Raw genomic sequence first — 15,255 nt, 5'->3', positions numbered from 1 at the left:
TCCTACTTACCTGCCAGGTGAGATACTATGATCATGAAGGTGCTTCTCCCAGGGCAAGGCTCACCCATTGCACTCTGGGTGTGCTGCTTCTGCGATTTCCCCAAATGTGGGAAACTTGACTGCATAATTTGTGTTTCCCCTGGTCGGCTCTCGTATAATTCAGATCTCTTTGTCTCAGGTCTCTCTCCAGCCTAGTTTGCTGTCTGTTTCTACTTCTCTTTTCTTGAGCCGCTCCCTTCTATGCCCTTGCGCACTATCCTGACTTCTCCCGTCTGCTTACTTCGTGCCTTCCAACGCACAATGCAAACTACAGGTAGTGCTGCAGGACCCACACCCTTTTACTTGCCTTACAGAGCGTCTCTGGAGCAGTTACAGTGCCCAGCTGCTGCAAGAAATCAGCTTGAATGCTTCAGGGGCTGGGGAATAGCCAACATGAGCCCCACACCGAAGGAGGGTGGAGGTGTGTAATGCGAACTAGGGGTCATCCAAGCGCCGCAAAAGGCCGCCATGCCCTGCACGCCCCTTGTCTCTTTTCATATGCAGACGAGGGTTGAAGCCAACTTTGACCCACTGTTTGGATGACATCACCATATGCAAATCCATCTGCTGCAGGCCTTCCCCCAGGAATGCTTGCACTAGTTGTTGCATTTGGTTTGTTGTTTGGGGGTGCTTCAGTATTAGGCAGCCTTCTGCCCTCCCATGTTCATCTGAAAATATGTGTTCTCCCTGCAGTTGTTGTCCCCAGATGAGAGTTCCCTTGTGCTGCCTCAGTTGAATCTCCTTTACTTGACAGAGATGTGCCTGAGCAGCGGCCCTCCCCAGCCCTATCCCAAATCATACTTATTTTGCATAGGCGATACCATGGTCATGAAGATTGTTCTCCCAGGGTGAGGTTCATTCATTGCATTCTGGGTATGCTGACCCCTGTGATTTCCCCAAATGTGGGAAACTCGACTGCATTATTTGTGGTAGTGGGGGACTGTGTTTGTGCTTTCCTCTGGTCAGCTCTGGTAAAAATCAGATTTCTTTATCTCAGATCTTCCTCTAGCCTTGTTCTTCTTTCGAGAGTTCCCTTGTGCTGCCTCAGTTGGATCTCTTTCACTTGACAAGGGGGTGCCCGAGCAGCGACCCTCCCCAGCTCTAGCCCAACTCCTACTTACCTGCCAGGTGAGATACTATGATCATGAAGGTGCTTCTCCCAGGGCAAGGCTCACCCATTGCACTCTAGTTGTGCTGCCCCTGTGATTTCCCCAAATGTGGGAAACTTGACTGCATAATTTGTGTTTCCCTTGGTCGGCTCTCGTATAATTCAGATCTCTTTGTCTCAGGTTTCTCTCCAGACTAGTTTGCTGTCTGTTTCCACTTCTCTTTTCTTGAGCCGCTCCCTTCTATGCCCTTGCGCACTATCCTGACTTCTCCCGTCTGCTTACTTCGTGCCTTCCAACGCACAATGCAAACTACAGGTAGTGCTGCAGGGCCCACACCCTTTTACTTGCCTTACAGAGCAGCTCTGGAGCAGTTACAGTGCCCAGCTGCTGCAAGAAATCAGCTTGAATGCTTCAGGGGCTGGGGCATAGCCAACATGAGCCCCACACCGAAGGAGGGTGGAGGTGTGTAATGCGAACTAGGGGTCATCCAAGCGCCGCAAAAGGCCGCCATGCCCTGCACGCCCCTTTTCTCTTTTCATATGCAGACGAGGGTTGAAGCCAACTTTGACCCACTGCTTGGATGGCATCACCATATGCAAATCCATCTGCTGCAGGCCTTCCCCCAGGAATGCTTGCACTAGTTGTTGCATTTGGTTTGTTGTTTGGGGGTGCTTCAGTATTAGGCAGCCTTCTGCCCTCCCATGTTCATCTGAAAATATGTGTTCTCCCTGCAGTTGTTGTCCCCAGATGAGAGTTCCCTTGTGCTGCCTCAGTTGAATCTCCTTTACTTGACAGAGATGTGCCTGAGCAGCGGCCCTCCCCAGCCCTATCCCAAATCATACTTATTTTGCATAGGAGAGACCATGGTCTTGAAGATTGTTCTCCCAGGGTGAGGTTCATTCATTGCATTCTGGGTATGCTGACCCATGTGATTTCCCCAAATGTGGGAAACTCAACTGCATTATTTGTGGTAGTGGGGGACTGTGTTTGTGCTTTCCTCTGGTCAGCTCTAGTAAAAGTCAGATTTCTTTGTTTCAGTTCTTCCTCTAGCCTTGTTCTTCTTTCGAGAGTTCCCTTGTGCTGCCTCAGTGTGTATGGTTAGTAATCAAAAGGTTGGTGGTTCAATCCCACTAAGGGACGTAATTGACCTTGTTATCAGATTTTGGTGATATTTAAGTAGACAAGTCAAAATTTCAAACCCCCTGTTATGGTGTAGGGTACCTGGCCTTCTCTGATGTAATCAGAGTTAGATTTGATTCAGTGATTTTATAAAAACAGCTAGGAAGCACAATTTAGCAGTGGGTTGCAGAGAAAAAGAAATATGCTGGCAAAAAAATCCAATTGAGTGATTAAACAGCTCTTCATTTTCTGGCTTTATTTTTATGCTAACAAATTTGTTCTCTGAAAAGTGTCCACAAAGCCAAGTCTCTGATTAACACCTTTGTAGGGATGGTTTTTCACCTATTACTAAATTAAACTTGCTTCATTGGAAAGGCAGCAAGATGCATCCTCATTTCAATGTCTACTGAAATAATACAGGTTGACACCAGGAAACATTAACGCCACTGCATCCTTGCTGCTTTCGCATGTGGAAGTCTGTTTAATGTGAAAACAAGGTGATATCTAATTAGCACACAGGTAAGGAATTAAGAAAATCTTTATTTAAGGGTGAAGGTGTTTCTCACAAAATCGTTGCCCCAATGCATCATTGAAATTCAAGCTGGAAAGATGATTTTAATATATCACTTGTACATTTTGTATTGCTCTTCTGGTGACAATGTAGTTTGTTTTTGTCAATTACCATTTTAATAATAGGGTAAAGAAAATTAAGTGGATTTTTGAAAGAAAACAATACTGTCAATATACTATTAAAACAAATTAAAATGGTAAAAGTTAGTGTACTTTAAGTAAAAATAAAAGAGCAAAAATATCAATCCCAGTTTTGGATTACTTTAATTAACAAAAAAAATGCATATAGCAGAGGATAGTTTCAATCTGCCTACCTCTGGGTTATGGGCCCAGCATTTTTCCATTGCAGTACTCTGCTGCACATGTAAGTGCAAGAGATCCTGAAGCACTCACTCATCATGGGAAAGTACCAATGTGTTTCTTCGTTGGTTGATGGAAGAAACATCTTACAAAAACTCTCCAGATTATTGACTTTTTAAAGTTTTTCTAGGAAACGTTCTAGATGAATGCTTATTAGCCTTTGTCAGTACGTACGTTTGTAAAGTGTCTCTGTGGCGCAATCTGTTAGTGTGTTTGGTTATTAATCAAAGGGTTGGTGGTTCAATCCCACCCAGGGATGTAATTGACCTTGTTATCAGATTTTGGTGATCTTTAAGTAGACAAGTCAAAATTTCAAACCCCCTTCTTATGGTGTAGGGTACCTGGCCTACTCTGATGTAATCAGAGTTAGATTTGAATCAGTGATTTTATAAAAAAAAACAGCTAGGAAGCACAATTTAGCAGTGGGTTGCAGAGAAAAAGAAATATGCTGGCAGAAAAATCCAATTGAGTGATTAAACAGCTCTTCATTTTCTGGCTTTATTTTTATGCTAACAAATTTGTTCTCTGAAAAGTGTCCACAAAGCTAAGTCTCTGATTAACACCTTTGTAGGGATGGTTTTTCACCTATTACTAAATTAAACTTGCTTCATTGGAAAGGCAGCAAGATGCATCCTCATTTCAATGTCTACTGAAATAATACAGGTTGACACCAGGAAACATTAACGCCACTGCATCCTTGCTGCTTTCGCATGTGGAAGTCTGTTTAATGTGAAAACAAGGTGATATCTAATTAGCACACAGGTAAGGAATTAAGAAAATCTTTATTTAAGGGTGAAGATGTTTCTCACAAAATCGTTGCCCCAATGCATCATTGAAATTCAAGCTGGAAAGATGATTTTAATATATCACTTGTACATTTTGTATTGCTCTTCTGGTGACAATGTAGTTTGTTTTTGTCAATTACCATTTTAATAATCGGGTAAAGAAAATTAATTGGATTTTTGAAAGAAAACAATACTGTCAATATACTATTAAAACAAATTAAAATGGTAAAAGTTATTGTACTTTAAGTAAAAATAAAAGAGCAAAAATATCAATCCCAGTTTTGGATTACTTTAATTAACAAAAAAAAAATGCATATAGCAGAGGATAGTTTCAATCTGCCTACCTCTGGGTTATGGACCCAGCATGCTTCCATTACAGTACTCTGCTGCACATGTAAGTGCAAGAGGTCCTGAAGCACTCACTTATCATGGGAAAGTACCAATGTGTTTCTTCATTGGTTGATGGAAGAAACATCTTACAAAAACTCTCCACATTATTGACTTTTTAAAATGTTTCTAGGAAACGTTCTAGATGAATGCTTATTAGCCTTTGTCAGTATGTACTTTTGCAAAGTGTCGCTGTGGCGCAATCAGTTAGTGTGTATGGTTATTAACCAAAAGGTTGGTGGTTCAATCCCACCCAGGGACGTAATTGACCTTGTTATCAGATTTTGGTGATCTTTAAGTAGACAAGTCAAAATTTCAAACCCCCTGTTATGGTGTAGGGTACCTGGCCTTCTCTGATGTAATCAGAGTTAGATTTGATTCAGTGATTTTATAAAAACAGCTAGGAAGCACAATTTAGCAGTGGGTTGCAGAGAAAAAGAAATATGCTGGCAAAAAAATCCAATTGAGTGATTAAACAGCTCTTCATTTTCTGGCTTTATTTTTATGCTAACAAATTTGTTCTCTGAAAAGTGTCCACAAAGCCAAGTCTCTGATTAACACCTTTGTAGGGATGGTTTTTCACCTATTACTAAATTAAACTTGCTTCATTGGAAAGGCAGCAAGATGCATCCTCATTTCAATGTCTACTGAAATAATACAGGTTGACACCAGGAAACATTAACGCCACTGCATCCTTGCTGCTTTCGCATGTGGAAGTCTGTTTAATGTGAAAACAAGGTGATATCTAATTAGCACACAGGTAAGGAATTAAGAAAATCTTTATTTAAGGGTGAAGGTGTTTCTCACAAAATCGTTGCCCCAATGCATCATTGAAATTCAAGCTGGAAAGATGATTTTAATATATCACTTGTACATTTTGTATTGCTCTTCTGGTGACAATGTAGTTTGTTTTTGTCAATTACCATTTTAATAATAGGGTAAAGAAAATTAAGTGGATTTTTGAAAGAAAACAATACTGTCAATATACTATTAAAACAAATTAAAATGGTAAAAGTTATTGTACTTTAAGTAAAAATAAAAGAGCAAAAATATCAATCCCAGTTTTGGATTACTTTAATTAACAAAAAAAAATGCATATAGCAGAGGATAGTTTCAATCTGCCTACCTCTGGGTTATGGGCCCAGCATTTTTCCATTGCAGTACTCTGCTGCACATGTAAGTGCAAGAGATCCTGAAGCACTCACTCATCATGGGAAAGTACCAATGTGTTTCTTCGTTGGTTGATGGAAGAAACATCTTACAAAAACTCTCCAGATTATTGACTTTTTAAAGTTTTTCTAGGAAACGTTCTAGATGAATGCTTATTAGCCTTTGTCAGTATGTACGTTTGTAAAGTGTCTCTGTGGCGCAATCTGTTAGTGTGTTTGGTTATTAATCAAAGGGTTGGTGGTTCAATCCCACCCAGGGATGTAATTGACCTTGTTATCAGATTTTGGTGATCTTTAAGTAGACAAGTCAAAATTTCAAACCCCCTTCTTATGGTGTAGGGTACCTGGCCTACTCTGATGTAATCAGAGTTAGATTTGAATCAGTGATTTTATAAAAAAAACAGCTAGGAAGCACAATTTAGCAGTGGGTTGCAGAGAAAAAGAAATATGCTGGCAGAAAAATCCAATTGAGTGATTAAACAGCTCTTCATTTTCTGGCTTTATTTTTATGCTAACGAATTTGTTCTCTGAAAAGTGTCCACAAAGCCAAGTATCTGATTAACATATTTGTAGGGATGGTTTTTCACCTATTACTAAATTAAACTTGCTTCATTGGAAAGGCAGCAAGATGCATCCTCATTTCAATATCTACTGAAATAATACAGGTTGACACCCGGAAACATTAACGCCACTGCATCCTTGCTGCTTTCTCATGTGGAAGTCTGTTTAATGTGAAAACAAGGTGATATCTAATTAGCACACAGGTAAGGAATTAAGAAAATCTTTATTTAAGGGTGAAGATGTTTCTCACAAAATCGTTGCCCCAATGCATCATTGAAATTCAAGCTGGAAAGATGATTTTAATATATCACTTGTACATTTTGTATTGCTCTTCTGGTGACACTGTAGTTTGTTTTTGTCAATTACCATTTTAATAATCGGGTAAAGAAAATTAATTGGATTTTTGAAAGAAAACAATACTGTCAATATACTATTAAAACAAATTAAAATGGTAAAAGTTATTGTACTTTAAGTAAAAAAAAAAGCTAAAATATCAATCCCAGTTTTGGATTATTTTAATGAACAAAAAAAAATGCATATAGCAAAGGATAGTTTCAATCTGCCTACCTCTGGGTTATGGGCCCAGCATGCTTCCATTGCAGTACTCTGCTGCACATGTAAGTGCAAGAGATCCTGAAGCACTCACTCATCATGCGAAAGTAACAATGTGTTTCTTCATTGGTTGCTGGAAGAAACATCTTACAAAAACTCTCCAGATTATTGACTTTTTAAAGTTTTTCTAGGAAACGTTCTAGATGAATGCTTATTAGTCTTTGTCAGTATGTACTTTTCGCAAAGTGTCTCTGTGGTGCGATCGGTTAGTGTGTTCAGCTATTAATCAAAAGGTTGGTGGTTCAATCCCATCCAGGGACGTAATTGACCTTGTGATCAGATTTTGGTAATATTTAAGTAGACAAGTCAAAATTGCAAACCCCCTCTTATGGTGTAGGGTACCTGGCCTTCTCTGATGTAATCAGAGTTAGATTTGATTAAGTGATTTTATAAAAAAAACAGCTAGGAAGCACAATTTAGCAGTGGGTTGCAGAGAAAAAGAAAAATGCTGGCAGAAAAATCCAATTGAGTGATTAAACAGCTCTTCATTTTCTGGCTTTATTTTTATGATAACAAATTTGTTCTCTGAAAAGTGTCCACAAAGCCAAGTATCTGATTAACATCTTTGTAGGGATGGTTTTTCACCTATTACTAAATTAAACTTGCTTCATTGGAAAGGCAGCAAGATGCATCCTCATTTCAATATCTACGGAAATAATACAGGTTGACACCAGGAAACATTAACGCCACTGCATCTTTGCTGTTTTCTCATGTGGAAGTCTGTTTAATGTGAAAACAAGGTGATATCTAATTAGCACACAGGTAAGGAATTAAGAACATCTTTATTTAAGGGTGAAGATGTTTCTCACAAAATCGTTGCCCCAATGCATCATTGAAATTCAAGCTGGAAAGATGATTTTAATATATCACTTGTACATTTTGTATTGCTCTTCTGGTGACAATGTAGTTTGTTTTTGTCAATTACCATTTTAATAATCGGGTAAAGAAAATTAATTGGATTTTTGAAAGAAAACAATACTATTAAAACAAATTAAAATGGTAAAAGTTATTGTACTTTAAGTAAAAATAAAAGAGCAAAAATATCAATCCCAGTTTTGGATTACTTTAATTAACAAAAAAAATGCATATAGCAGAGGATAGTTTCAATCTGCCTACCTCTGGGTTATGGACCCAGCATGCTTCCATTACAGTACTCTGCTGCACATGTAAGTGCAAGAGATCCTGAAGCACTCACTCATCATGGGAAAGTACCAATGTGTTTCTTCATTGGTTGATGGAAGAAACATCTTACAAAAACTCTCCACATTATTGACTTTTTAAAATGTTTCTAGGAATCATTCTAGATGAATGCTTATTAGCCTTTGTCAGTAAGTACTTTTGCAAAGTGTCGCTGTGGCGCAATCAGTTAGTGTGTAAGGCTATTAACCAAAAGGTTGGTGGTTCAATCCCACCCAGGGACTTAATTGACCTTGTTATCAGATTTTGGTGATCTTTAAGTAGACAAGTCAAAATTTCAAACCCACTGTTATGGTGTAGGGTACTTGGCCTTCTCTGATGTTTAGATTTGATTCAGTGATTTTATAAAAACAGCTAGGAAGCACAATTTAGCAGTGGGTTGCAGAGAAAAAGAAATATGCTGGCAGAAAAATCCAATTGAGTGATTAAACAGCTCTTCATTTTCTGGCTTTATTTTTATGCTAACAAATTTGTTCTCTGAAAAGTGTCCACAAAGCTAAGTCTCTGATTAACACCTTTGTAGGGATGGTTTTTCACCTATTACTAAATTAAACTTGCTTCATTGGAAAGGCAGCAAGATGCATCCTCATTTCAATGTCTACTGAAATAATACAGGTTGACACCAGGAAACATTAACGCCACTGCATCCTTGCTGCTTTCGCATGTGGAAGTCTGTTTAATGTGAAAACAAGGTGATATCTAATTAGCACACAGGTAAGGAATTAAGAAAATCTTTATTTAAGGGTGAAGATGTTTCTCACAAAATCGTTGCCCCAATGCATCATTGAAATTCAAGCTGGAAAGATGATTTTAATATATCACTTGTACATTTTGTATTGCTCTTCTGGTGACAATGTAGTTTGTTTTTGTCAATTACCATTTTAATAATCGGGTAAAGAAAATTAATTGGATTTTTGAAAGAAAACAATACTGTCAATATACTATTAAAACAAATTAAAATGGTAAAAGTTATTGTACTTTAAGTAAAAATAAAAGAGCAAAAATATCAATCCCAGTTTTGGATTACTTTAATTAACAAAAAAAAAATGCATATAGCAGAGGATAGTTTCAATCTGCCTACCTCTGGGTTATGGACCCAGCATGCTTCCATTACAGTACTCTGCTGCACATGTAAGTGCAAGAGGTCCTGAAGCACTCACTTATCATGGGAAAGTACCAATGTGTTTCTTCATTGGTTGATGGAAGAAACATCTTACAAAAACTCTCCACATTATTGACTTTTTAAAATGTTTCTAGGAAACGTTCTAGATGAATGCTTATTAGCCTTTGTCAGTATGTACTTTTGCAAAGTGTCGCTGTGGCGCAATCAGTTAGTGTGTATGGTTATTAACCAAAAGGTTGGTGGTTCAATCCCACCCAGGGACGTAATTGACCTTGTTATCAGATTTTGGTGATCTTTAAGTAGACAAGTCAAAATTTCAAACCCCCTGTTATGGTGTAGGGTACCTGGCCTTCTCTGATGTAATCAGAGTTAGATTTGATTCAGTGATTTTATAAAAACAGCTAGGAAGCACAATTTAGCAGTGGGTTGCAGAGAAAAAGAAATATGCTGGCAAAAAAATCCAATTGAGTGATTAAACAGCTCTTCATTTTCTGGCTTTATTTTTATGCTAACAAATTTGTTCTCTGAAAAGTGTCCACAAAGCCAAGTCTCTGATTAACACCTTTGTAGGGATGGTTTTTCACCTATTACTAAATTAAACTTGCTTCATTGGAAAGGCAGCAAGATGCATCCTCATTTCAATGTCTACTGAAATAATACAGGTTGACACCAGGAAACATTAACGCCACTGCATCCTTGCTGCTTTCGCATGTGGAAGTCTGTTTAATGTGAAAACAAGGTGATATCTAATTAGCACACAGGTAAGGAATTAAGAAAATCTTTATTTAAGGGTGAAGGTGTTTCTCACAAAATCGTTGCCCCAATGCATCATTGAAATTCAAGCTGGAAAGATGATTTTAATATATCACTTGTACATTTTGTATTGCTCTTCTGGTGACAATGTAGTTTGTTTTTGTCAATTACCATTTTAATAATAGGGTAAAGAAAATTAAGTGGATTTTTGAAAGAAAACAATACTGTCAATATACTATTAAAACAAATTAAAATGGTAAAAGTTATTGTACTTTAAGTAAAAATAAAAGAGCAAAAATATCAATCCCAGTTTTGGATTACTTTAATTAACAAAAAAAAATGCATATAGCAGAGGATAGTTTCAATCTGCCTACCTCTGGGTTATGGGCCCAGCATTTTTCCATTGCAGTACTCTGCTGCACATGTAAGTGCAAGAGATCCTGAAGCACTCACTCATCATGGGAAAGTACCAATGTGTTTCTTCGTTGGTTGATGGAAGAAACATCTTACAAAAACTCTCCAGATTATTGACTTTTTAAAGTTTTTCTAGGAAACGTTCTAGATGAATGCTTATTAGCCTTTGTCAGTATGTACGTTTGTAAAGTGTCTCTGTGGCGCAATCTGTTAGTGTGTTTGGTTATTAATCAAAGGGTTGGTGGTTCAATCCCACCCAGGGATGTAATTGACCTTGTTATCAGATTTTGGTGATCTTTAAGTAGACAAGTCAAAATTTCAAACCCCCTTCTTATGGTGTAGGGTACCTGGCCTACTCTGATGTAATCAGAGTTAGATTTGAATCAGTGATTTTATAAAAAAAACAGCTAGGAAGCACAATTTAGCAGTGGGTTGCAGAGAAAAAGAAATATGCTGGCAGAAAAATCCAATTGAGTGATTAAACAGCTCTTCATTTTCTGGCTTTATTTTTATGCTAACGAATTTGTTCTCTGAAAAGTGTCCACAAAGCCAAGTATCTGATTAACATATTTGTAGGGATGGTTTTTCACCTATTACTAAATTAAACTTGCTTCATTGGAAAGGCAGCAAGATGCATCCTCATTTCAATATCTACTGAAATAATACAGGTTGACACCCGGAAACATTAACGCCACTGCATCCTTGCTGCTTTCTCATGTGGAAGTCTGTTTAATGTGAAAACAAGGTGATATCTAATTAGCACACAGGTAAGGAATTAAGAAAATCTTTATTTAAGGGTGAAGATGTTTCTCACAAAATCGTTGCCCCAATGCATCATTGAAATTCAAGCTGGAAAGATGATTTTAATATATCACTTGTACATTTTGTATTGCTCTTCTGGTGACACTGTAGTTTGTTTTTGTCAATTACCATTTTAATAATCGGGTAAAGAAAATTAATTGGATTTTTGAAAGAAAACAATACTGTCAATATACTATTAAAACAAATTAAAATGGTAAAAGTTATTGTACTTTAAGTAAAAAAAAAAGCTAAAATATCAATCCCAGTTTTGGATTATTTTAATGAACAAAAAAAAATGCATATAGCAAAGGATAGTTTCAATCTGCCTACCTCTGGGTTATGGGCCCAGCATGCTTCCATTGCAGTACTCTGCTGCACATGTAAGTGCAAGAGATCCTGAAGCACTCACTCATCATGCGAAAGTAACAATGTGTTTCTTCATTGGTTGCTGGAAGAAACATCTTACAAAAACTCTCCAGATTATTGACTTTTTAAAGTTTTTCTAGGAAACGTTCTAGATGAATGCTTATTAGTCTTTGTCAGTATGTACTTTTCGCAAAGTGTCTCTGTGGTGCGATCGGTTAGTGTGTTCAGCTATTAATCAAAAGGTTGGTGGTTCAATCCCATCCAGGGACGTAATTGACCTTGTGATCAGATTTTGGTAATATTTAAGTAGACAAGTCAAAATTGCAAACCCCCTCTTATGGTGTAGGGTACCTGGCCTTCTCTGATGTAATCAGAGTTAGATTTGATTAAGTGATTTTATAAAAAAAACAGCTAGGAAGCACAATTTAGCAGTGGGTTGCAGAGAAAAAGAAAAATGCTGGCAGAAAAATCCAATTGAGTGATTAAACAGCTCTTCATTTTCTGGCTTTATTTTTATGATAACAAATTTGTTCTCTGAAAAGTGTCCACAAAGCCAAGTATCTGATTAACATCTTTGTAGGGATGGTTTTTCACCTATTACTAAATTAAACTTGCTTCATTGGAAAGGCAGCAAGATGCATCCTCATTTCAATATCTACGGAAATAATACAGGTTGACACCAGGAAACATTAACGCCACTGCATCTTTGCTGTTTTCTCATGTGGAAGTCTGTTTAATGTGAAAACAAGGTGATATCTAATTAGCACACAGGTAAGGAATTAAGAACATCTTTATTTAAGGGTGAAGATGTTTCTCACAAAATCGTTGCCCCAATGCATCATTGAAATTCAAGCTGGAAAGATGATTTTAATATATCACTTGTACATTTTGTATTGCTCTTCTGGTGACAATGTAGTTTGTTTTTGTCAATTACCATTTTAATAATCGGGTAAAGAAAATTAATTGGATTTTTGAAAGAAAACAATACTATTAAAACAAATTAAAATGGTAAAAGTTATTGTACTTTAAGTAAAAATAAAAGAGCAAAAATATCAATCCCAGTTTTGGATTACTTTAATTAACAAAAAAAATGCATATAGCAGAGGATAGTTTCAATCTGCCTACCTCTGGGTTATGGACCCAGCATGCTTCCATTACAGTACTCTGCTGCACATGTAAGTGCAAGAGATCCTGAAGCACTCACTCATCATGGGAAAGTACCAATGTGTTTCTTCATTGGTTGATGGAAGAAACATCTTACAAAAACTCTCCACATTATTGACTTTTTAAAATGTTTCTAGGAATCATTCTAGATGAATGCTTATTAGCCTTTGTCAGTAAGTACTTTTGCAAAGTGTCGCTGTGGCGCAATCAGTTAGTGTGTAAGGCTATTAACCAAAAGGTTGGTGGTTCAATCCCACCCAGGGACTTAATTGACCTTGTTATCAGATTTTGGTGATCTTTAAGTAGACAAGTCAAAATTTCAAACCCACTGTTATGGTGTAGGGTACTTGGCCTTCTCTGATGTTTAGATTTGATTCAGTGATTTTATAAAAACAGCTAGGAAGCACAATTTAGCAGTGGGTTGCAGAGAAAAAGAAATATGCTGGCAGAAAAATCCAATTGAGTGATTAAACAGCTCTTCATTTTCTGGCTTTATTTTTATACTAACAAATTTGTTCTCTGAAAAGTGTCCACAAAGCCAAGTCTCTGATTAACACCTTTGTAGGGATGGTTTTTCACCTATTACTAAATTAAACTTGCTTCATTGGAAAGGCAGCAAGATGCATCCTCATTTCAATGTCTACTGAAATAATACAGGTTGACACCAGGAAACATTAACGCCACTGCATCCTTGCTGCTTTCGCATGTGGAAGTCTGTTTAATGTGAAAACAAGGTGATATCTAATTAGCACACAGGTAAGGAATTAAGAAAATCTTTATTTAAGGGTGAAGATGTTTCTCACAAAATCGTTGCCCCAATGCATCATTGAAATTCAAGCTGGAAAGATGATTTTAATATATCACTTGTACATTTTGTTTTGCTCTTCTGGTGACAATGTAGTTTGTTTTTGTCAATTACCATTTTAATAATCGGGTAAAGAAAATTAATTGGATTTTTGAAAGAAAACAATACTGTCAATATACTATTAAAACAAATTAAAATGGTAAAAGTTATTGTACTTTAAGTAAAAATAAAAGAGCAAAAATATCAATCCCAGTTTTGGATTACTTTAATTAACAAAAAAAATGCATATAGCAGAGGATAGTTTCAATCTGCCTACCTCTGGGTTATGGACCCAGCATGCTTCCATTACAGTACTCTGTTGCACATGTAAGTGCAAGAGGTCCTGAAGCACTCACTTATCATGGGAAAGTACCAATGTGTTTCTTCATTGGTTGATGGAAGAAACATCTTACAAAAACTCTCCACATTATTGACTTTTTAAAATGTTTCTAGGAATCGTTCTAGATGAATGCTTATTAGCCTTTGTCAGTATGTTCTTTTGCAAAGTGTTGTTTTGGCGCAATCAGTTAGTGTGTAAGGCTATTAACCAAAAGGTTGGTGGTTCAATCCCACCCAGGGACTTAATTGACCTTGTTATCAGATTTTGGTGATCTTTAAGTAGACAAGTCAAAATTTCAAACCCCCTGTTATGGTGTAGGGTACCTGGCCTTCTCTAATGTAATCAGAGTTAGATTTGATTCAGTGATTTTATAAAAACAGCTAGGAAGAACAATTTAGCAGTGGGTTGCAGAGAAAAAGAAATATGCTGGCAGAAAAATCCAATTGAGTGATTAAACAGCTCTTCATTTTCTGGCTTTATTTTTATACTAACAAATTTGTTCTCTGAAAAGTGTCCACAAAGACAAGTCTCTGATTAACACCTTTGTAGGGATGGTTTTTCACCTATTACTAAATTAAACTTGCTTCATTGGAAAGGCAGCAAGATGCATCTTCATTTCAATGTCTACTGAAATAATACAGGTTGACACCAGGAAACATTAACGCCACTGCATCCTTGCTGCTTTCGCATGTGGAAGTCTGTTTAATGTGAAAACAAGGTGATATCTAATTAGCACACAGGTAAGGAATTAAGAAAATCTTTATTAAAGGGTGAAGATGTTTCTCACAAAATCGTTGCCCCAATGCATCATTGAAATTCAAGCTGGAAAGATGATTTTAATATATCACTTGTACATTTTGTATTGCTCTTCTGGTGACAATGTAGTTTGTTTTTGTCAATTACCATTTTAATAATCGGGTAAAGAAAATTAAGTGGATTTTTGAAAGAAAACAATACTGTCAATATACTATTAAAACAAATTAAAATGGTAAAAGTTGTTGTACTTTAAGTAAAAATAAAAGAGCAAAAATATCAATCCCAGTTTTGGATTACTTTAATTAACAAAAAAAAATGCATATAGCAGAGGATAGTTTCAATTTGCCTACCTCTGGGTTATGGACCCAGCATGCTTCCATTACAGTACTCTGCTGCACATGTAAGTGCAAGAGGTCCTGAAGCACTCACTTATCATGGGAAAGTACCAATGTGTTTCTTCATTGGTTGATGGAAGAAACATCTTACAAAAACTCTCCACATTATTGACTTTTTAAAATGTTTCTAGGAATCGTTCTAGATGAATGCTTATTAGCCTTTGTCAGTATGTACTTTTGCTAAGTGTAGCTGTGGCGCAATCAGTTAGTGTGTAAGGCTATTAACCAAAAGGTTGGTTGTTCAATCCCACCCAGGGATTTAATTGACCTTGTTATCAGATTTTGGTGATCTTTAAATAGACAAGTCAAAATTTCAAACCCCCTGTTATGGTGTAGGGTACCTGGCCTTCTCTGATGTAATCAGAGTTAGATTTGATTCAGTGATTTTATA

At 36.9% G+C, this 15,255-nt stretch overlaps 4 non-coding genes across 4 annotated transcripts; all 4 read left to right on the top strand.

Annotated features, from left to right (window-relative positions):
* Positions 1 to 2: 2 nt before the first annotated feature.
* Positions 3 to 165, top strand: LOC135036141 (U1 spliceosomal RNA). The gene has a single exon (XR_010230975.1). It is a non-coding gene; the product is annotated as a U1 spliceosomal RNA (small nuclear RNA).
* Positions 166 to 836: 671 nt separating this feature from the next.
* LOC135036049 (U1 spliceosomal RNA) lies at positions 837 to 1,000 on the top strand. The gene has a single exon (XR_010230887.1). It is a non-coding gene; the product is annotated as a U1 spliceosomal RNA (small nuclear RNA).
* Positions 1,001 to 1,152: 152 nt separating this feature from the next.
* Positions 1,153 to 1,315, top strand: LOC135036192 (U1 spliceosomal RNA). The gene has a single exon (XR_010231007.1). It is a non-coding gene; the product is annotated as a U1 spliceosomal RNA (small nuclear RNA).
* Positions 1,316 to 1,986: 671 nt separating this feature from the next.
* Positions 1,987 to 2,150, top strand: LOC135036055 (U1 spliceosomal RNA). The gene has a single exon (XR_010230893.1). It is a non-coding gene; the product is annotated as a U1 spliceosomal RNA (small nuclear RNA).
* Positions 2,151 to 15,255: the final 13,105 nt, after the last annotated feature.

Source organism: Pseudophryne corroboree, unplaced genomic scaffold (genome assembly GCF_028390025.1).
Source record: "Pseudophryne corroboree isolate aPseCor3 unplaced genomic scaffold, aPseCor3.hap2 scaffold_630, whole genome shotgun sequence".
Taxonomy (NCBI): domain Eukaryota; kingdom Metazoa; phylum Chordata; class Amphibia; order Anura; family Myobatrachidae; genus Pseudophryne; species Pseudophryne corroboree.
Note: the sequence above shows the minus strand (reverse complement) of the source record. Positions and strands in the feature narration are given on the sequence as shown.